At 45.3% G+C, this 21,492-nt stretch overlaps 1 long non-coding RNA gene across 1 annotated transcript; it reads right to left on the bottom strand.

The window, feature by feature from the left end:
- Positions 1-281: 281 nt before the first annotated feature.
- Positions 282-20,166, bottom strand: LOC144689153 (uncharacterized). Its single transcript, XR_013578574.1, has 3 exons — positions 19,848-20,166; positions 19,461-19,538; positions 282-1,460 (listed from the first exon to the last, which is right to left on the bottom strand). It is a non-coding gene; the product is annotated as an uncharacterized LOC144689153 (long non-coding RNA).
- Between the last annotated feature and the right edge of the window lie 1,326 nt (positions 20,167-21,492).

Raw genomic sequence — 21,492 nt, 5'->3', positions numbered from 1 at the left:
CCTTTACTTGTATTTCTTTCAAAAACACAGGTCTTCCTTACAAAAAATTCAATATGCCTGTAGGTAGCTGTCGTCCGCTGTCATGACAATGCTGATATACTGTAGTTCCAAGTTAGGAAGGTGCGTGACTTGGAAGGGAACTTGCAGGTGGTGATAGTCCAAGAAACCTCATGATAACCAAATTCAATCCACATTTAACAAATCCCCAACTTCTATGCTTGGCGAAACAGCAAGTTAAATTATCCCAATCCCAGAATTATATCGGAGCAACGCTAATGGCGTTTATCCAGAGATTTTATCCAGGGTTCAAACAAATATAATTTGTAAAACTTTCAGTAGAAAGGAAACAAAAGACTTGCATTTATATAGCACCTTTTCTGACCACTGGACATCTCAAAGTGCTTTTCAGCCAAAGAAACACTTTTCAAATGTAGTCACTGTTGTAATGTAGGAAGCTACCCAAATCCACAGCAAATCTCCCATTAGACATGTGTAGTTAGTATTGTTTTAGATCACCAGACTGATGGAAGATTGTACAAAGTTCACCCAGGGTGTCTCAGTATAAGGAACCATTGTATGAGGCTCCCTGTTGGCAGTGCACAAGTAAGCTCAAAAAGGTCATTGTAAACCATAAATTTGCTACTGTTCCTCTTTCAGTGACGGAGCTAAAGACAGTGAGTTTAACATCAGATTTCTGAGAAAAGCATAAGCCTCATTCACATTACACCCTTGTTCTACCCCAAATCTTAATTAGCCCACCTCATTTTACTTCTCTGCGGCTGAGTTTGTTTATGCTTCTCAGGGGGCCTGGTCATATGATAATAGCTAATAGATGCACAATATGTCTGAAACAGATAGATCACAGCAATCACAGCAGCACCAACACACAATTCATGCTAATCCAAAAAGCAGTACTTCTTACCCATTCAGTTTAAGCATGGCTGAAACCACTCCATGCAGTGAACATTGGTTTCACCTACACTCTGGGTTATGGATATAAAACACAGCCCTTAGTTTTGTCCATCATGACCTAGAGAGAGTTGTATGACAATAGCATCATTTCATCCACACAAACAATTGTTGAGGAAAGGGTTTCAGTATTTTACTGTTGCTAATCACAGAGGAAATAAAGAGATAGATATCAGATTTAAACCAAAAAGAACTCATACCTACACATAAGCTGATATCAAAGCACTTTGAAACTAATTCCTGAGTGGTGAATTTTTGTGCAACTTTCATGCTAGGTTTTTACATTAGTCACGGTTTACACTGGCAACATTGTTCATTCTTCAAAAGGCCATATTTATAACGCTGGGATTAGAGACTTTTATATTGTTTTAGCAGCACATTCACGAAGGATTACCATGTATGTAATGATGTACATTTTATCCTGTTGGTTATCTTGCACTTTCACACTGCCCAGACACGTTGCCTTCTTTCCCTGAACTCCCTTGTCCTGACTGTAGACAAAAACAAAGAAGCACAGATTCTCATCTTGGTAACATGTAGAATAAACCAGGTATGTCCGAGTGCCAGTATAATCAAGATTTCAAGCTTTTGAGAGACTCCATCAGTAATACAGTCTCTACACAGCAGCTGTTAATTCACTCATATGGTGTCAGCAACTAACACAAATTCTTTTATTCCACGTTTTTCTTGAGCATCAATATCAACAATTTCTTGGATTAGGAGCCTTACTGTATCCTGTTCAAGTGGCTAAGCTTAGACTGTGAGTATTGGCTAGTCAACAATCATTTGGTGTCACAAGCTCTGAGGCAGCAATGGCCACTGTCAAGTGGAGACTCTGGCAGGGCAGTCCTGGAAGCATTGCTGAGGTTTCATTACACCTACGTGCATGATTAGCTCCGTGGGCCCCATCAGAGTCTTCAAATGGTTGTAGACAAAATCATTAGTCTCCGTTTACCACCGCCCCCGACCCGCTCAATCGCTCGACAACTCTCTCACCACCCAGTACCCCTATCCTACATTCTCATACTGGGGTTACACAATTTTCAAGCATTAAAATGGGGTCACTGGGGGGGAAAAAATTTGGGAAGCACCTCAGTAGAGTTTGAAAGATATCGGGCGGAATCTTCCGGTCCTGCTGGCAGCGGGAAGCTTGGCGGGCAGGGGAATTTAATTTAATGTGAGGCCAAGAATCAGTTTCCCGATGGAAGGGATGAACTGTAGGAATTAAGTTCTCACAATTTTCACGGCAGGTTAAAGGCTGGTCGAGCATCCCGATGAATAATGTCGGGAAGCCCTTTTGCATGCATTAGCAACTCATAACACCTCACCAGAATTATGCTCCCCTTCAAAATTAAGTTCCCTGCCAGCGAGAAATTAGAATGTTCACTTTAACGACTAAGTGGCATGCACATGGCACGTTAGACTCCTTCCGTGGTTAACAGTGAGTTGCCATTGCATTATGCTCTTTGAGGAGCTTCTGTAAATGCCAGCCTATGCTTGAGGCTGGGTGGTGCCAGTGTAAGTCACACGGAGGATGACAAAGGAAGGGCGGAAGGGTTAATGGGGAAGTGTGGAGCAGTGGCCAGGCAAAGGTAGAAGGGATAGTGCAGACTCTCAGGTGCCCATTAAATATGGCACCCGGACCTTTGACCCCCATGAGGTAATGGTGGGGTCATTGACTTCCAGCCTGCCCCTGCCACAAGAATGGCAAATCCTCATGAACACATATTTAATAAGCTGAACAGTGCAAGATCGTGCGTAGTCAGCCATCCCACTCCACTGTGAAAATCACTCCCACTTCCACACCCACCACTGAACTTAAACTCCAGAACAGAAGATTCCAGTCATCATTATTCAAAGTTTGTTTTATTTTGAACATTTTAATTTTGTAATTTGGAATTATGTAGTAAGAGTTACAAGATATGTGATGAGAAATGAATAACTCTAATGAAGGAACATAAAATAAATCACCCTCATGTTGGGTACAGTATAATAGCAACATTCTGATAAGGGAAAACTTAAATACAAGTAGTGAGTCAACCACCTGAGAGAAGAACAACAGTTGTGAGTGACAATGAAAGATGTATAAAATAAGGCAAGAAGTATGGTGGTGAGATTCTTAACAAGAAGTAATCTGAGGAGAACTTAGATGCAATTTTGGTAAAATCAGCTGAGACTAGGGGTGCAGACGATGAATCGTGAAATATGCTGCAGTGAGTACTGCAGGGCTCCTCCAGAATGGTCCAGGCAGCCGAAGTGTTGCTTAAACACCCCAATGGTCTGCTTGCTGACCTTTCACATGGCAGCATGTCTCTTGTTATGTGCATACTGATGAGGTGTGCAGGGTTATGTACCGGAGTCAATGGACAGCTCTTATCGCCCAGTGGTTGTTATGGTGCCTGAAATGCAGAAGGTACAGCAGGCTCCCACAGAAAGAAGGCATCATGATTGGTGCCAGGATATCAGACATTGACTTACATGATGCACTGAGTATAGTATGGTCACACACCAGCTGGGCATTGAGGGGATTTGCATTTTGCACCTACAAAACAATGTGTATATGATAGATTGCACCCTGCACAATGGGGAAGCCTGTAATCCTTACAAAGCCACATGCTCACTCTGCCTACTGGCCTCTGCCAAGAGAGAATGAAATGTAGTCAACTCTCTATTTGCATAACTTGGTGACCACCTCTTACGCAACTTGGATGCAAACTGGGAGATGTTGGTAGTATCGCCTGCTCCAGCCTAGAAGAAACTAGATGCATAAAGGTTCATGGTCACAACCACATCCTTCACAGCCACTGTCATTGCCAACCTTGTTCTGCACTGAGGCTGCAGTTTGGGCTGGAACAAACTTCCATTGCAGGCTCCCTGCATCCCATGCTTAACACCCTTTCTAAAATCGCACCTAGCTGGCATGGCAAGCACTAGAAATTTGCATGCACAGTGAGAACGCCATTTTGGATCTGAAACAACACCCGTAGTATCAAAAATATGGGTATTACACAACTGAGTCTGAGGGCCAAAGGGTCCTACAGAATGTGCAAAACCAAGTTCAGACCTGAACCAGAGCTAAGAATCATCAGAGAGTCTAGGAATAGAATGAGCTGCCTCTTTCTCATTCATGATAATTGAAAAAAAGGGGACCATGTATAAATAGATATGGTCTATAAAGGAATAGCATTCCTTTTAAATTGATGTCTAGCAGGGTTTCAGTTCAGCATTTACTTACTTAGTGAACCAAAACTCTAGATTATCCATTGAAAGTCAAGAAAATTATTTCTTTCAAGCTTTGGATATTAAAAAAGTCAATCAGCCTTTTTAACTCAATGTAACCTGTACTTTTTAACTTCTGTGCTAAAGCTGGCTGTCATGGTTCATGCTTCAATGTTACCTTATTTAACCTTATGACCCCCATCAAAAACGAAAGAAAAATGCTCTTTGAATGAAGTGAATGGCTTCTGTTGAAAAGTGTCTCTGAGTAAGGGTAGAGGGCTAATGTGTTAATGTGGTTTACAGACTCCGGCCAAATGTTCACTGCTCATAAAAACCTCCATAAAATGAAACTTGCTGATGTGCAACCAACAATATGGGAGCTCTTGAAATATGAGAGAGCTCTTTAACCAATTCTCTGTTGGAGGTTCAAAACTGTCCTTGTATATATTGAAGGAGGGAAAGTATTAGCTGCAATATTTTCATAAGTACAAACAAAAACATGGGGGGGGCAGGAGGAAACTATTTATTATCCACTTGAAAGGGATGAAAGAAAGTTAATTAAAATAAACAATGTATCGACCATGTGTAAAAAATAGAATCATAGAATGGTTATAGCAGAGAAGGAAGCCATTCGTCCCATCATGTCTGTACTGGCTCTCTGCATGTGCAACTAACTAGTCCCACTCCCCTGCCTTTTCCCTGTAGCCCTGCATTTTTTTATCTTCAGACAATTATACAATTCCCTTTTGAACATCACGATTGAATCTGCCTCCACCACACCCTCAGGCTGTGCATTCCAGATCCCAACCATTCACTGCGTAAAAAGGTTTTCCCTTATACTGCCATTGCTTCCTTTGCCAATTCACCTTAAATCAGTGTATTCTGGTTCTCAGTCCTTCTGGAAATGGGAACAGTTTCTCCTTTTCTACTCTGTCCCGACCTCTCATCAATTTGAACACTCTCCCTAATTTAGATTCATTAGAAATGGAAGGGCTTTAGGTTCATAACAGAAGGAGCATTAGAGAGCTGCAAGTAACTGCCTCCAGTCCATATGAGACCTGCTACTTTCAGTCAAGTCAAGGTGCAGCACCAATTAAAGTCTCAACGTAACAATACTAATCTGAAAATTAGAGGGTGCATATAGTGTTCTGATCGGGTCATATCTTATATCCAGTTTTGTGGTCATCCAGTCACAAAGAAAACATTCATATTATGCAAATAGTGTGGAGAGAGCAACCAAATTGATCCTTAGTATCAAAAGCTGGAGTTATGAGGAAAGACTGGAGCAATTGGAGCACTTGGGACTTCAAAGGAAGAAACTGAGAAGAGACCTTATAGCAGTATATCCTGAAAGATTAGGACAGACAGTAGACCAATGGGGCATAGGCTAAAACTGTTGAAAGGCAATGTAGAGCAGGTTTATTGGAGAACTGCTTTAAAAGAGTGATCAGCCCTTGAAATGGTCTTCATTCAAGGTTTAGTTGGATAACTTAATGGCGGAATGTAAGTTATGTTTTCCTGAATGGATAAACTAAAAATTCCTAATGGCCTCCATGTATATCTTGTGCATGGGTCTAACAATGACAGAATACCACATACATTTATATCACTGCTGCTGTAATCGGAATCAATACATCTATTGCAAAAGATTTTCCATAAACTGCATTTATTGACATGGCCTCATAATTATTTCTAATTTTGATTGAGTCTTCAAGCTGGTTCTTTCTTCATGAATAAACAGAAAGGTGCAACTAACTGATGTCAGAAGAAGAAATGGTTTCTTCAGTCTGAACGTTTTAAAATACAGACCATGTTTGCTGGACTTCTGTTTATCCTGTTAATATACCTAATATAGAATCATAGGCCTCCTTATTAGTTTATAATATTTATGGTCTGTCATTTTAATTTTCTACCTTGGTCCCACTTTGAGTTCCCTGCCCTTGGCCTGCAACAGGGTTCCAATCAAACTCAACGCTAGCTCAAGAAACAGTACCTCATCTTTCAACTGGGCAATGTACAACCCTTTGAAGTCAACATTGAGTCATAACCTCTGCCCCCATTTTGCTTCGTGTGTTTTTGCTGGTTCATTTTTTCTCTTGTTTCTTTCTTAATTTCCTTACTTTGTGTTGATACAACTGCTATCCTGCCATTCACACCTCCTCTAGACACATCCTTTGTTTTATTACTTGCCTCATTACCATTCCCTTTGGCTTTTGCATCAAGAATTCTTTTGTTAGTTAATCTCTCCTGTCCTCCACCCTATCACAGACCTTCCCTTTTTTTCTTCTTCTTCCCCCTATGCACTTGCTCAAAACCTATTACATCTCAGTTCCGATGCAAGGTCGCAGACCTGAGACATTAACTCGGTTTCTCCCTCCACAGATGCTGGCACACCTGTTGAGTGTTTCCAGTATTTTCTGTTTTTATTCCAGTGGCAGTAGAGTGGTTAGTATTAAGGATCCCAGCATAAAAATCCCCATGATGTTACTTGTTATACCTGTACGATACACCAAAGACATAGAAGCGTTCACCCAGCTAGTCTACTGGCGTCAACTTATTTCGAGACCAAAGCCTTATATGGATTAGTGCACTTTGTGCAATAAAGTTAGCCATCAGGACATCTGGACAGATGTCCAACAGGAACAAAACTTAGAGAGCTATGTTCATGTGCAGAAGCTCTTAAGATACAGTAAGCAGCTTTAACACAGGGAATAGAAATATTTTCTATTTTGTCCTATGGGCTGGTAGCACAAAAGAGAAAATGGAAGAAATTCAGTCCCATTGTATTGCCTCCAATTCGAACTTCATTTTCCCAGCTCGTTCTTTTACAGGATCTCAGAAACCATATAACTTCATAAATCTTTAAGTCTTCCCTTCCACCCACAACTTCAAGGCTCATAAAACCCAAACTTGACTTCATCCAACCTGTTATACAGTATATCTTGTTTTATCCCAATTTGGACCCCAATTTCTGGGCAGACAGTGGTGTAATGGTAATGCCAGTGGATTGGTAATGTAGTAGTTCCAGGTTGATGCTCTGGGGTCATGGTTTCAAATCCTACTACAGCAGTTGGTGGAATCTAAATTCAATTTAAAAAGTCTTATCAGCCCAAGTAATGACATTTTAGAAATGAGAAGTTTCTTCACTCTTAAGGTTGTGAATCTTTGGAACTCTCTTCCCTAGAGGATTGTGGATGCTTCATCGTTGAATACATTTAAGGCTGAGATAGACAGATTTTTGGTTTCTCAGGGAATTAATGGATGTGGGGAGCAGGCAGGAAAATGGAGTTGAAGCCCAAGATCAGCCATGATTGTATTAAATGCCAGAGCAGGCTCACTGAGCCATGTGGTCTACCCCTGCTCCTATTTCTTATGTGCTTATGGACAATTGGTCTTTGTATTTCATCAAGGATTCCAATTAAAAAGATGGTCAAAAGCTAACAACCAATCACTCTCTTTTAAACCACTTGCCCTCTTCTTTGAGACCCAGCATCAGACACGCCTGCATTCAAAATGGAGTAAAGATTGTACTTCACCATTTCAATTTTAATTCCATTCTTCTGTAATTTCTTTTTGCTTATTTTAGTAAATTTTGTACTTATTAATATGAGGAAGATAATTTTTCATAAATTAGCCTTGTTCCACTTGTTTGCACCCAATAGAAGCATGAAGCATTTCATGAGCAAGCACAGCACATATTTAATCTTATGATAAATTCCCTCTGCAATCTGCTTTGCACCCCCAAACTTAGATGAATACCTCCTATTAAACAGGAAGAAAAGTGGAACATTTTTGAAAAACACTTTGAGATTATTTTTATTAGATTAGATTATTAGAATGCTTATTTTTAAATATTGATATTTTTACAACACTTTTCTGACTGCTGTTATAGAACTGAGTGAAGAAATACAAAACAGCTTTTAAAATGGTTTTGTCATGTCTTTCAGCATTCAGATACTATTTGACTCTGACCCTCTTCCCTATCTGAAGTGATGGATGTGCTGTGCTGAGCGCAACTGCTCAGCGTGGGTTTATATACCCGACTGTGCTGAGCAAATTAAAAATAGGGGGACTTTCAGTGTGTTGATTTTATATATTTGACATGTAATTTTGATTCAATTGGCTTCAGGAGTCTGAAATGTTACAGCTATAGTTCAGTCCTCATAACATTTAAGAAATATTTGGATGTGCGCTTGTGATGCCATGGCATACAAGGCTATGGGCCTAGTGCTGGAAAATGGGATTAGAATAGTTAGGTACTTGTTTGACCGGCGCAGACTTGATGGGCCGAAGGGCCTTTATCTGTGCTGTCGACCTCTATGACTCTATGACTCTAAATGAAGCAATATTTCAAGTTTCAATAGCAGCCTACCTATGACCTCGCTGACTGAGAGGAACAATAATTACAAAATTGGTTCGGTTGTGCTTGGTTAAGAATTACATTAAGGTTAACCATCCCATTTTGTTGAAAGAATAAACACACTTTCACCTCATCAGTCTGGCTGGATTGAAAACAGGTTCCTGAGGGTGTGGATGGCAGTACAATCTGTTGTTAGCAATGTCACCAAGGCAACTCACACATTTTACCAGGGCCCATGCTCTTGAAGATTATGAACTTGCTGGAAACAGAACTAAACAGAAATTATTTTAGGCTAACAAAATACTAATTGTTCGGACTTAGTGCTGCAGCATCATTTTTTTGTATTGGAGGGCTGACTTTTGCCCTTGACGGGTGGGCGGGCCCGACCGACTTGGCGGCGGGCAGGCAGCCAATCGCCGCCGCCGAAACGGGCCACGCCGCCATTTTGCGCGGGCGGGCCAGTTAAGGCCTGTCCAGCGGGTTTGCGACTCCCGTGTACATCGGGAAATTCAAATCGGCGGCGGGCATGTTCAGACCCCCGGTTCCAATGGGGAACCAGCAGTCTGTATAAAGAGCGGCCAGGCAGCCTCCTTTAGGCTGTTCACCATGGCCACTCATAGGGAAGGGCATGATTTGAGGGCAGAGGAGGAGGAGGGGGACAGGCTGCAGGATAGGCCAGCAGGGGGGGCCACTGTGCCCCTCGGTTCTCAGATGCCTGCCTTGCTGTCCTCCTCCAACAGGTGTCCAACCATCGGGGTATTTTGTATTGGGAGGATGGAGGAGGAGGGCCCCCCATGTCACCAGGCAGGCGTGGCAGGAGGTGGCAGAGGCTGTCAGTGCCCATGAAGATGTGCGGCGCACTGGGACGCAGTGCCGCAAGCGCCTCAATGATTTGTTGCGCCCTGGAAGGGTGAGTACCATGTCGGCCTTGGCCATTTGACCCAGCAGGTAGCCTTAGCCTTTGAGGCCTCCCCACCCCCGCCACGTCTTAGTGTCATTACTGCGCTGGGCATTTGGCGCACGCTGGGTGGGCAAACAGATAGTGACCATGCTTACATCAGCCTTAGTGGTTGAGGAGAAGATGGGTTCTCCCTGCAGAATACATTGTTGTTTGTCGCATTTGAGTAGTCTGGGGGCAACCTGCAGGAGAGGCAGCTAGACACATACTCAGAACTCCATCTTATTGATGGTGATGAGATGGTGGAAGGGGAGCCTGAAGGTATCGTGGCCAAGAGCCATCTGCTGGCCTCAGCGCCACACCTAGTTGCGCCTCCTTGCCATGGGCGCTAAGACCCGTGTGTTATTCAAAGTGATGGACGCCGAATGTATCCAAGGTGTCCGTTGGAGGAAGGGGTTGGGACCAGCCATACCATTTTCTGGGGACTGATCACCAGTCATGTAGACAGGAGCCGCTGGAGGCCTCAGATGGGCCACTGTGGTTGGGGTGCGGCGTGCGCGTGCAGAGTACATGAGCGATCAGCCCCAATAAATGCTCTTCTCTGTTCTGCAGGAGAAAAACAGAGAACAATCTGAGGGAGTGCCAGCGGACTGGTGGTGGGCACGCCCTGCTCCAGCACCTCACCACCTATGAGGAGCAGGCCATGGAGCTGGGGAGGAGGCAGGAGGCCAGGGCGGCAGGTGGCGGTGAGGCTGGGGTGCAGCGGCCAGGTATTTGAGGGCCACAGTCCCATCCACTCTGTCTCCCCACCATCCAAAGCACTGATGGTTGCTGCAATCGTTAATGCAGCAACACTGCTCATTCACAGACTGATACACTCTGACGTGTGGGTCATACACAAAGGTTCCTCGGCCCCTTGAGGATGTGCGTCTCTAGCACCTTCCAAAGTCGCCTTATCCCATTTGTGATCACTATCCCCATGGCCTAACATGCCACGGCATCGCTGCTGCACATTCAATGACTTATTACATCTTAGGAGGGTTTGTACCTCCACCACCCTTTCAGCCAGTGCATCCCACATTACTCTGTCCAAAAGGTCCTCAGCACCTCACCTGTCAACCTCATGGCACTCAACTTAAATAAATGCTACCACGTTAGTCATCCCTGCACCAAGGGGAAATGTTGCCTTCTGTCCACCCGGTCTATACCCCTCATAACGGTATGAAGGTCAATAATGTGACCTGTCAATCTCCTGTGATCCACGGCAAATGTCGCAAGTGTTTGCAATGTTTCCTCATCACTGCAACTCTCCAGGCCAGCATGCATCCAGGTCAGGAACCTCTGCAGTCTCCCCACTCCAATACCATCCCTCCCATGAAGTGCAGGTCACAACTGCACGCAGAAGTGTAGATGTGGCCTTGACAGCGTTTTCTGCACTTGCAACATGACCTCCCTTTTCCTACATTCTATTCCTCGTCTAATAAAGGCAAGTCTGGCTTTGACCTTGTTAAACACCTTATGTTCCTGTTCTGCTACCTTAATGGGTCTGCCCAGCAAGGTCACTGTAATCATCGTGACTTCCCACGGTCCTACCATTACTCATGTATTCCCGTACCTTGTTTGTCTTGCCCAAGTGCTTAACCGAGCACCTATCCACATAACATTCCATGTGGCATTCCTTAGGCCATCTGATCAGCCTGTCTGTATGTGCGTGTGTAATGTTTGGGCCTCCTCTTGACTATTTACCACCCCACCAATGTTCGTCTTCTTAGGTTCTTGAAGGGTGATCGACTTATGAGGCTGGGGGGGAAAGGGATGAAAGGTGTTACTGACTGAACGCTAACTGATGCACTGTCCTTGTTGTTAATTTCAGCATCACCACCACATGGCCGCCCCCAACACGTCCAGAGCCCCCCCTCCACACCTGAGGGCCAAGACGTGCAACTTGCGGCACATCATTTCAGCCAGCCAGGCACCAGCGCAGCGACAAACACTTCGGTGGGGAATTTAACGTCGGCTAGTGTCCCGGGTCACAGTGGAGAGGGCACTTCACAATCGCTGGAGGAGATGGCACGGACAGAGAGTGCCAATGGCACCAGCAGCCGGAGGACTGCAGGGGACCAGGCACATGCTGAGTCCGGCAGTGATGATGTACCTCTGGAGACGTCACCAATGCAGGACAAGCGGCAGGATGCGTGGGAGCATCTGGCAGGGTTGCATGAGGGTGCGCTTCAGTTGGTCTCTGTGATGGAGGAGTCCAGGCAGAGTGTCAGTGAAGGCATGAACCTCAGGACAGAGCTTCAGGCTTCCTCCACTGAGAGATTGGCGGCTCTCATGGAGAGGGGCTTCAATCGGATTGAGTCTCTTCTGATTGGGTTACGCTCTGACCTGCAAGCCCTCACATCGTTAATGGCCACAGGTGGTCATTCCCAATGTGGGAGATGTTCTGGGCACCAAGTGTCGCCGCTCAGTGCCCATCCATCTGCGGTGAGCAGGGAGGTCCAATGTGACCTCACGTTGGCGCAGCAGCTGCCTGTCGTCGCTGCGAGCTCCTCTCAGGGTGCTCCAGATGAGGGCAGCAGCTCCTCCGCCCCTCTGCTAGTGACCGTTGCATCCATTGAGGCTGCGACAACTGGGGAGGTGCCAGTTCTGGAACTGGCCACTCCCTCCTAGGCGGGGCCATCACAGGCTCCACGGGCCAGAAGACGCCCGCCAAGGTCATCGAGGCCAACAGGACAGCAGAGTCAGCAGGCTGCCTCACAAGCCACTCCGAGTGATGGGGCGGCACCTAGACGTAACACCCACAAACGTAAGCATAAGGCACGTTAGGCACTCCACGGGTATGTCACTGGTGATTTTGTGTTGGCCCTAGATTAGGGAAAAAATACTTATGCACGTCTGAGCGATGTTTGTGTTTTATTTTGGATGGAATAAAGTCCACTTTTCTGACCATGGCTGAGGGTGTTTCCTTTGTGCTGCATTTGTATGTTTCACAGACATATGAGTGTTTGAGTGGACATTGATGTTTCTGTACTAAGCCCTTAGTTGCAGCTGATGAGGTGGAAGATGTAGCACCTAAGTGCCACGTGTGGAAGCGCCAGGCAATGCTGCTCCTGCTGATCCATGTGTGTGGAGCTAGCTGAAGGTTCGTTGGATTAAAGTGTCCCGGGTGTCCCTGCCTCCTTGGTGTAGTAGCGGGTCGGCGTGCTGCCCCTCATCATCGCCCTGTGCTTCCTCATCCTCTGAGCCACTGCTGGATTCATCATGTGCAGCCTCATCCACTGCGTCAAGATCTTCATCATCAATTGCATCCCCCCTTTCCAGCGCAAGATTGTGCAGAGCGCAGAATGCTACCACTATCACAGAGACACGATCTGGGGGGTACTGGAGTGCGCCCCCTGAGCGGTCCAGACAACGGAAGCGTATCTTGAGAAGACCGATGGCTCTCTCCACCACAGCCCTTGTGGAGGCGTGGCTCCTATTGTACCGCTGCTCAGCTTCTGTTCTTGGATGGCGGAGAAGCGTCATGAGCCACCTTCTGAGGGGATAGCCCTCATCACCCAGCAGCCAACCATCCAGCCGGGTTGGAGCACTGAAGAGCCCCGGCACCTGGGAGTGTCTGAGGATGTAGGCATCGTGGGAGCTGCCTGGGTACCTTGCACAGACTTGCAGAATCAGCATCCTGTGATCACACACTATCTGCACGCTCATGGAGTGGAAGCCCTTCCTGTTGGCGAAGGCACCGGGCTCACCTGCTGGTGCCTTGATAGCCACATGTGTACAGTCTATAGCACCCTGGACACGGGGGAAGCCAGCAATGGCCGCGAAGCCTCTGGCTCGCTGTGTCTGGCTTGCCTGGTCGCAGCGGAAGTGGATGAAGGTCAGTGCCCATCTGAACAGAGCATCTGTAACCTGCTTGACACAAGTGTGTACAGCTGATTGAGAGACACTGCAAAGATCACCCACCGAGCCCCGGAAGGAGCCAGAGGCATAGAAGTCGTGGGCAACTGTAACCTTCAGAGCCTCTGGCATGGGGTGTCTACCCACACAGTTAGTGGGTATCTCAGGGCCAATCATCTGACAGATGTAGTTGACTGTCTCCCTTGACAGACGGAGCCTCCTTCGGCACTGCACCTCAGTCATATTGAGGTAGCTGCTTCGCTGCCTGTATACCCTGGCAGCAGGATAGTGGTGTCTTCTGCGGCCCCTTCCACCTTGGATAACCTCTTGGCCCTGCGCCCCTTATGCCTGCGCCTGGCATCCCAAAGTTGGCTCCCCTGGAGGCTAATTGTCCACTCCTGGCCTCTTCCTTATTCTATCCTTCCCTTCCTCCTCAGAGGAGCTGCCTCCAGTGGAGATATCAGAACCCATACCCCCAGGCTAAATGGAGGCCTCCGGAAAGCTGCAGGCCCAATAAAGATTACTGTCTGCAGACTGCTGAGCTGAAGCTTCAAAGTACAGAGAAAGCTATTGGAAATTGATCTGAACGGCTAACAATCACACAGGCAAGTTTAAAACACTTTCTGCATTAAATGCTTCAGATAAACATGAACAACCCCTCTGAGCCCACATATCCCGCCTGTGGATGAGGTTTGTTAAAAAATCAGTTACCCGCCTGCCTGTTGGGCCCATGCGCCGAACCGAAGTTCGCACGGGCTCCTCAAAATCAGCTTCAATTGCCGAGTTAAGGGCCTTAACAAGGCCTTTAATTAATGGCGGGCGCGCGTTGCGCTACATAGCGCGCCCGCCCACCTAAATATCGCGATGCCGCACGCTGACGTCGGGACACTCGCGCAACGTCAGCGCACGACATTTTAAGCGCTGACGTACGGGCTCCACCACCAGCGCGTCAGCCATAAAATTCAGCCCGTGATGTTGTTAGCTTAATCACTCAATGCAAAGTAGAAGAGAAATCACTCCGTTTCTGACATGTACCATTGTGTAGAATGGGATAATTGATTTGTGTAATGAGCTGCTGGTGTAATGCAGGTGTATCAACAATGATCCTGCTCAAGACATTGCTGGTGGACATTTGACAGCTTCAACTTTCATTGGGCTATGACCAAGGTAAGAGAGATGAAGGGCCATTTGCTGGTCATTGCTCCAGGTATTGAGGCCCCATGACTCTCAATGTTAGCAGAAAATCACAGCCCAAAACTGCTCCGTTACACCTAGAGTAATTACTGTTTTTCTGCTTTGCATAGTTCAGAGAATAATTGTAAACTGAGTGTAAATAAGCATTTTTGTTAACATGTAGTTAGCTTATTTGACAACGCTAAGAGGCTCACCCTGAAAGAGATCTCCCAGCTTTCCATTAAAAGGCTCATTCAGGTGTATACAGAGTTGCTCAGAGTAATGATAGTTCTTTCTACCATCTTAAATTTTAGAACAGGTACAGACAGTGGCAGCAGCTCTTTAAACTAACATTGTTCCCAGGTATTTGTGTCAAATTCTGAAGTACATTTAGCTGAAAATGCAATTACTTCATTATGAAGCATGATTATTCACAAAACACAGGGCAATTTAATTAAAGCTAAACGTGCTTGAAATAGGCTATAGGCAGCACCATAGGAATGTTTGCACTGGAGAATGGGACACTCCCATTCTTTTATTCAGCGCTTAACCAAACTAAGGTAAGAAACAGAAAGGTCAGGTAGGTCTGTCTGTTGGTGGCCTCACACTCTAGATCGCAGGATGATAGAATGTGGCCTTGAGTCCATGAATACCCACAGAGAAAAGTATTTTTGAGTTGAGTTTAGTGAGGTGTTGAGCTGCTGACTGTCAGCGGGTAGATCTTGGTTTGCTAGCTGCAGAATAATTACGTGGACTTCAGCCACAACTGGAAGAACTTGTTTTCACCAGATCCTCTCTTCACCTGCCTTAGTGAACCTGACAGGTTTGCTTTGAGGTTGAGAACTGCATACACATTAGGAGCAGGCAGCCCTAGCATCCTGCAAACACCCTCACCAACAAGAACAGCAACAACTTATATTTATGTAGTGCCTTTAACATAATAAAACACCCCAAGACAATTCACAGGAGCGTTATAAAGCCAAGTATGACACTGAGGCAAATAAGGAGACATAAGGTCAGATGACCAAAGGAGGTAGATTTTAAGGAGTGTCTGGAAGGAGGAAAGTGAGGAAGAGAGGCAAAGAGGCGTAAGGAGGGTATTCCAGGGCTTAGGGCCTAGATACCTGAAGGCACAGCCACAAATGGTGGAGCAATTAAAATTGAGGATTTCCAAGAGGCCAGAATTAGTGAAGTGCAGATATCTCAGAAAGTTGTGGCGTAGGAGGAGATTACAGGGATATGGTGCGGAGTGGCCATGGAGGGATTTGAAAACAAAGATTAGAATTTTAAAATCAAGACTTTGCTTGACTGGGAGCCAGCGTAGGTCAGCAGGCACAGGGGTGATAGGTGAATGGGACTTGGTACGAGAGTGGAAAGTTATCAATAGATGACTTTTTTAAAGTATTTTTTGACACATCCTATTGTTACTTTAGGATTCATTGCTCCTGTACAATGTATAGTGGGTGAATGGACATGGAAGTGCCAAAGCTTGACATGGGGGGGCGGCATGAGGGGGAATTGGGGTTGAGTGGGAGGGCATTCCTTGACATGGGGGCATGACAGGCCATGGCAGTGGGTGGGGTGGGCATGAGGTGGCATGGGTGGAGCATGGGAAGTATCGGGGAGCAAGAAGGTGTGAAGGTGAGGGCTGGATGGCATTAATTTTTTCACTTTAACTGGGACAAAGTACCACAGCGGGCCTTTTAAACAGCCTGCATTGGCACCTGACAACCCCAATGGTGGACTCTGAACTCTTTCTTGGATTGGCAGGCCTGACTGCAGCCCGCAGCCACACCCCATCCCACCCCACATCCCTCCAATAATTAAAACCCCCAATTCCCTGGCACTTTCTCCTGAGGCTGGTGGGCCGAGCCAGGAGTTTTCCCAACTCCCGCTATCTGCCTTGAGGATGAAAATCCAGCTCAATGTTTCCAGTATAAAAACAGCTTAGGTTCTTGCACAGATCTTGTGTGTTTGAGGAAAGCACATTCCCACAGCTAGAGAGGAAGAATTTGCATATCAAACCATAAACTGTCTTGTACCTCCTCGAGAGTGGTTGTCATGCCCAATGTTTATCCCTTAAACAGCCCCACCAAAATGGGTAATCTGGTCTTAGGTGCAGTTTTGGACTCCCTGTCTAAGAGAGGATATACTTGCCAAAGAGGGAGTGCAGCGAAGATTCACTAGGCTGAAACCAGGGATGGCAGGACTGTCGTATGAGGGGAGGGAGATTGGTTTGACTGGGCCTGTATTCACTAGAGTTTAGAAGAATGAGAGGGGACCTGATTGAAACATATAAAATTCTAACAGGGAGTAGGCAGGCTGGATGCAGGGAGGATGTTTCCCCTGGTTTGGGAGTCTAGAACCAGGGGCCACAGTCTCAGGATACGGAGTAGGCCACTTAGGAATTAGATGAGGAAAAATGTCTTCACTCAGAGGGTGGTCAACTTGTGGAATTCTCTACCACAGAAGGCTGTGGAGGCCGGGTCATTGAGTATATTCAAGAAAGAAATTGATAAATGTTTGGATATTAGGGGCATCAAGGGGTATGGAGAGAAAGCGGGAATATGGCATTGGATAGAGGGTCAGCCATGATCATATTGAATGGTGGAGCAGGCTCGAAGGGCTGAATGGCCCACTCCTGCTCCTAGTTTCTATGTTTCTATGTCTCTATTACCTTATTCTTGTTTCTTGAACTTTGCTGTGTGCAAATTAGCTGCTGCATGGCCTACATGACAATAGTGACTACACTTTAAAAGATGTTAATTGGTCGTAAAGCTCTTTGGGAAACCGTGAGGTCATGAAAGGTGCTAGATAAATGTAAGTTCTTCCTTGATTTGCCAATTCCCTGTGAACAAGTTGTTTTTCCAAATCAGAGAGCAGTGTCTGACACATCAGAATCCTGAAACAATAATAAAAAGTGGAAAAAATGTTCATGGGGGAGGGAAAAAGCTATCCTCTTACATTTCAATTACCTTGTGGCCTTGTGTGTAACAAATCAAAATTCCTAGGCACCACTCATCGTCAAATGACATGATCTTGCTCGACATTAGGGTTGCCAACCCTCCAGGATCGCCCTGGAGGCTCCAGGAGTTAAAGATTAATCTCCTGGACACTGCTGTGAGCAACCCAAGAGAAATGTCATAAAGGTGTCGGGTGCTAAGACTTCACTCTACATTTTTATGAAATATATTTTTATATATATCATCCTGGCTAATTTATAATAGAATCAGAGCTCTGTCCAGGTTTAAATTGCCTGGCCCTCATCTACGTTATTTCTTCAAGGACTTCTGTACCAGTGCCTACAAGACTAATTCACCCCTATGGGCCCATCTCATCATGAAAATCATTTCTACTGGAAAAGTGAATTATCCAGCATCAGTCTTCAACCGGCCGACCCTGAAAGAAAACACCATTGGACTTTAATTCTGGACTGGGGACTCATGTGAAACAATAATTATTATCTTCTCTGTAGTCTTTGCCCTGTACTCTCTTTCTTTCCCTTATCCCGCTTTTATTGTATGAATGTACCTGGGGCTGTGTAGCAACTCCCACTCCCACATTTTGAGTGTGTGTAAAAGAAACTAACCCTTTTACTTCACCCTATCTCAAGTTTGTTTGGGGTTATTAATAGGAATTGGATCACACCAAAACTGAGGGTTTGGGAAATATGCCACCCCTTACAAAGGGGAAACTCAAAAATCAAAAAAAAATTTACGGACGGATGATAAGAGGAGAAATAGGACTATTTAAATTAAACCCCCTCTTGTCCGTAACAAAACTTGTATCCTGTTTACTTTTTCATTGAGCACTTTCAGTTATTAGCTGTAAAAATATTGAGGGTGGGGAAATTGGCTGTTTGACACATTCAAGAATTGTCAATTCGAGTAACTAAGAGTAAGTATGCTGAAGCGTCGCAAGGACAGAGGTCTTGGGCAGCCAATGGTGGGAGTGTGTGGGGGTAAGACGGTTGGGGGACAAGTGATCATGTGGCAAAACCTCCAGGAATGTGTCTAACTTAAGGGTTGCCAAGCTTAGCCCACAGCTATAACAGGAAAACCAATTCCACCAGTAATGTTACACATAAGGCATTGGAGGCGATTACATTTTTTTTCCTGTGGAAGCTGAGGTGAACTAAGGGGAGAATTTTCTTCCCATCGGGCGGGCCACCCGCGATCGGCTGCACGCCGCCATTTTACATGGGCGGGCCAATTAAGGCCTGCCCAGCGTGCCGCACATCTGGAAACGGACCCTGTGCGGGTGGGGGAAGGATAGAGAGTCAGGGCTACGCTCTTTCGCGCACGCTCGTGGAAGAGCGCAGAAATCTCCCCGAGGCACGGAGCTGCTTCAGGGAGATTATTTTCTTTATGAAAACTTCAAAAAATAGAAAAAAATTATTCAGACATGCCCCCCCATTTGACAATGTCACATAAACTGGGACATGTCGATGAATTGTAATAAAAAATTTTATTTAATTAATAAACACTTCGTGAAACCTCATCCCGCCTGTGGATGAGGCTTTATGATAAATGCGAAGGCCGCCTGGGTTCTTCGCCTACTCGCCAACCTTAAGATTGGATGGGCAGCCCTAAGAGTCAGTTAAATTATTTAATTAATGGCCTATATAGGCCTTTGACAGTTTGGCAGGCGCACAGTCGACTCCGCTGCGCACCCGCCAAGCTGAGGATCAGAATGATGCGCGGTGGCGTCGGGACGCAAGATCGACTTCACCGCGCGCCATTTTATGCGTCGGCGAGCCCACCCCCGCACGCCGACCAGAAGATTCAGGCCTAAGATTTTTTTTAACCAGTGCTGAACTGCACAGATTGGTACAGACATCAGGTGGGTAGCAACCACACAACCTGCCCCCCACCTCCCCCTCCCCCCAGCAACAGTGGTCTGCTGATGCTCTCCAAGATTAAATTGCCTGCTGATACACACTGTCAAGGCTTGTACATGAAGAATGGAGCCAGAGGGTGACCACTGCTCACAACTGGAGCCGCATCAAGGAGACGATACCTTTAGGGAAAAAGAGGGCAGATGGGGAAAATGAGTCAAACCAAAAAAAAAAATAGCTGAGTATAGAATTCAAAATCAAGTGGGAACATATTCTGGAATAATAGTATCATTTACCATTCTTGCCCTGAAATGAATTTCAATTGAGTTCACACTCTTAAGTACTTGTGTTTATGTGTAAAATGTGTTGCTTTTATATTAAAAAATTGTTTAAAATGGGTCTCTTTACTAGAGAAAAGACAAGAGGATACAAGAGTTCAGATAAGTAAATCTGATCAACAAAATCTACATTCAAATATATGTTTTCCTGACCTGCAGTTGCTGACAGTTTCTCATAGTTCTTCATTTACTGAGTGCTTTTCAAAATGTGTAGGCCTTCCTGAATGATCATTAAATTGCTTCTCAGAAGAAAGTATTCCTCAACTCCACTCAGCTGCCCAGATTCGACATGTGGTAATACTTCTTCCTTTTATTTATCAAATTCTCTCCCCTTTGCTTGTAACATGTTGCAGGGCAAACATGAACAAGAACAGTGAGTTTTTATTCTTTGATTCACTGTGGCAGTTTGATGTGTGACAGATTAAACAGTAAGGAAATGATGAGCTTGCCTCTCCTCTCTCTCTCCCCGTCTTTGCCTCTGCTTGTGACTGCTCCTGCCAGTAGATCTGTTGTTATGGTATGTCATGCTTGTCTGTCTCTTACCATCCTCACACGTCCACTCTGTGACATTGTCATCTAACTACGCCGAGGTCCACCCATCTGCCCCCTGGCAGAGATCTCAGTAGCTTTTTAGCTCTCGTCAAACGGCAGAAATACCGACGTTTCTTCCTTGGATGTCACTTTTTGGAGTGCTTTTTGGTCTTGCAATTTTAAGCACCTCTTCACTTGTGTTATGTTCTCTATATGGGATTTTAAGCGTATGTCTTAGCACCCACATTTCAAAGACCTCAATTTTCTTCCACAGGTCTTGCTTCGCAACATGTCCAAAATAATAAAAGATCAGATTTTTCCAATGTTTTCAATACCTTGTCTGTACTGAGACACATTTGATGTGTTCTTACACATTTTGTAATAATAAGACAACAGGTTTTCTGATTATGAATAAGTATGATCCTGACTAATGTAATAACAACATAGTGCTGTGCTCTGATAGCATTAATCAATTGATATATTAGGGATATTTTACCTTTAAAATTCCAGTTTGATGTAGATCCGTGCATAACATAAGGAGCATGGAGAACCAATAACAAAAAAAATGATTATTTTGAAAAACGCTGCTCCACTTTAAAAACAGCTTAAAGAATTTGATGTATGAGGCACTGAAGCAAAAATGATTTATCTGCATGTTTGCTAATGTAGTATTAGGGTGTGAAGAACGTGAAACAGTTAACCTCGATGCACGGAAAGAATGAGTTAACTGAAACCCCGACTCACGATCGGTTTGGAGAACATTAGCAACTGGACAATGCCTTAAATTAACTGCAGTTATGGTCGGGGTTTTCTAGCCCCGAAGTGGCGAGACATGCCGCGGAAGATTTGGCAGCCGAGGTAAAAGTCCATTGAGTTTCGGTGGGACCAGACGATCCCGGCAATAGGCAGGGCCGGAAAATCCCGCCTTATGAATCACCACCTGTTCCTGGCAACAATGAAAGAAGCATTTACACCTGAACAATGCTATTAGCTCATCCATGCCCATTGCCAGGGAAGGAAATCACCTTACCTTCTGTTGTGTAAACAGCAGGGTGGGGTAGGGGGGAGGGGGAGATAAGGAATTGTCTTAAACCTTGCAGTTTTGCATCGCTCAGGAGACTGAAAGGCCAAGGTGAAGAGGTGCGAAAGACCAGGTGATCCAGCAAAAACAAAAATTGCTGGAAAACATCAGCAGGTCTGCCACCATCTGCGGAGAGAAAGACAGAGTTAACATTTCGAGTCCATATGACTCTTCTTCAGAACTAAA

This window comes from Cetorhinus maximus, chromosome 13 (genome assembly GCF_964194155.1).
Source record: "Cetorhinus maximus chromosome 13, sCetMax3.hap1.1, whole genome shotgun sequence".
Lineage (NCBI taxonomy): Eukaryota > Metazoa > Chordata > Chondrichthyes > Lamniformes > Cetorhinidae > Cetorhinus > Cetorhinus maximus.
The sequence above is the reverse complement of the archived record's forward strand: the minus strand, read 5'-3'. Positions and strand labels throughout refer to the sequence as shown.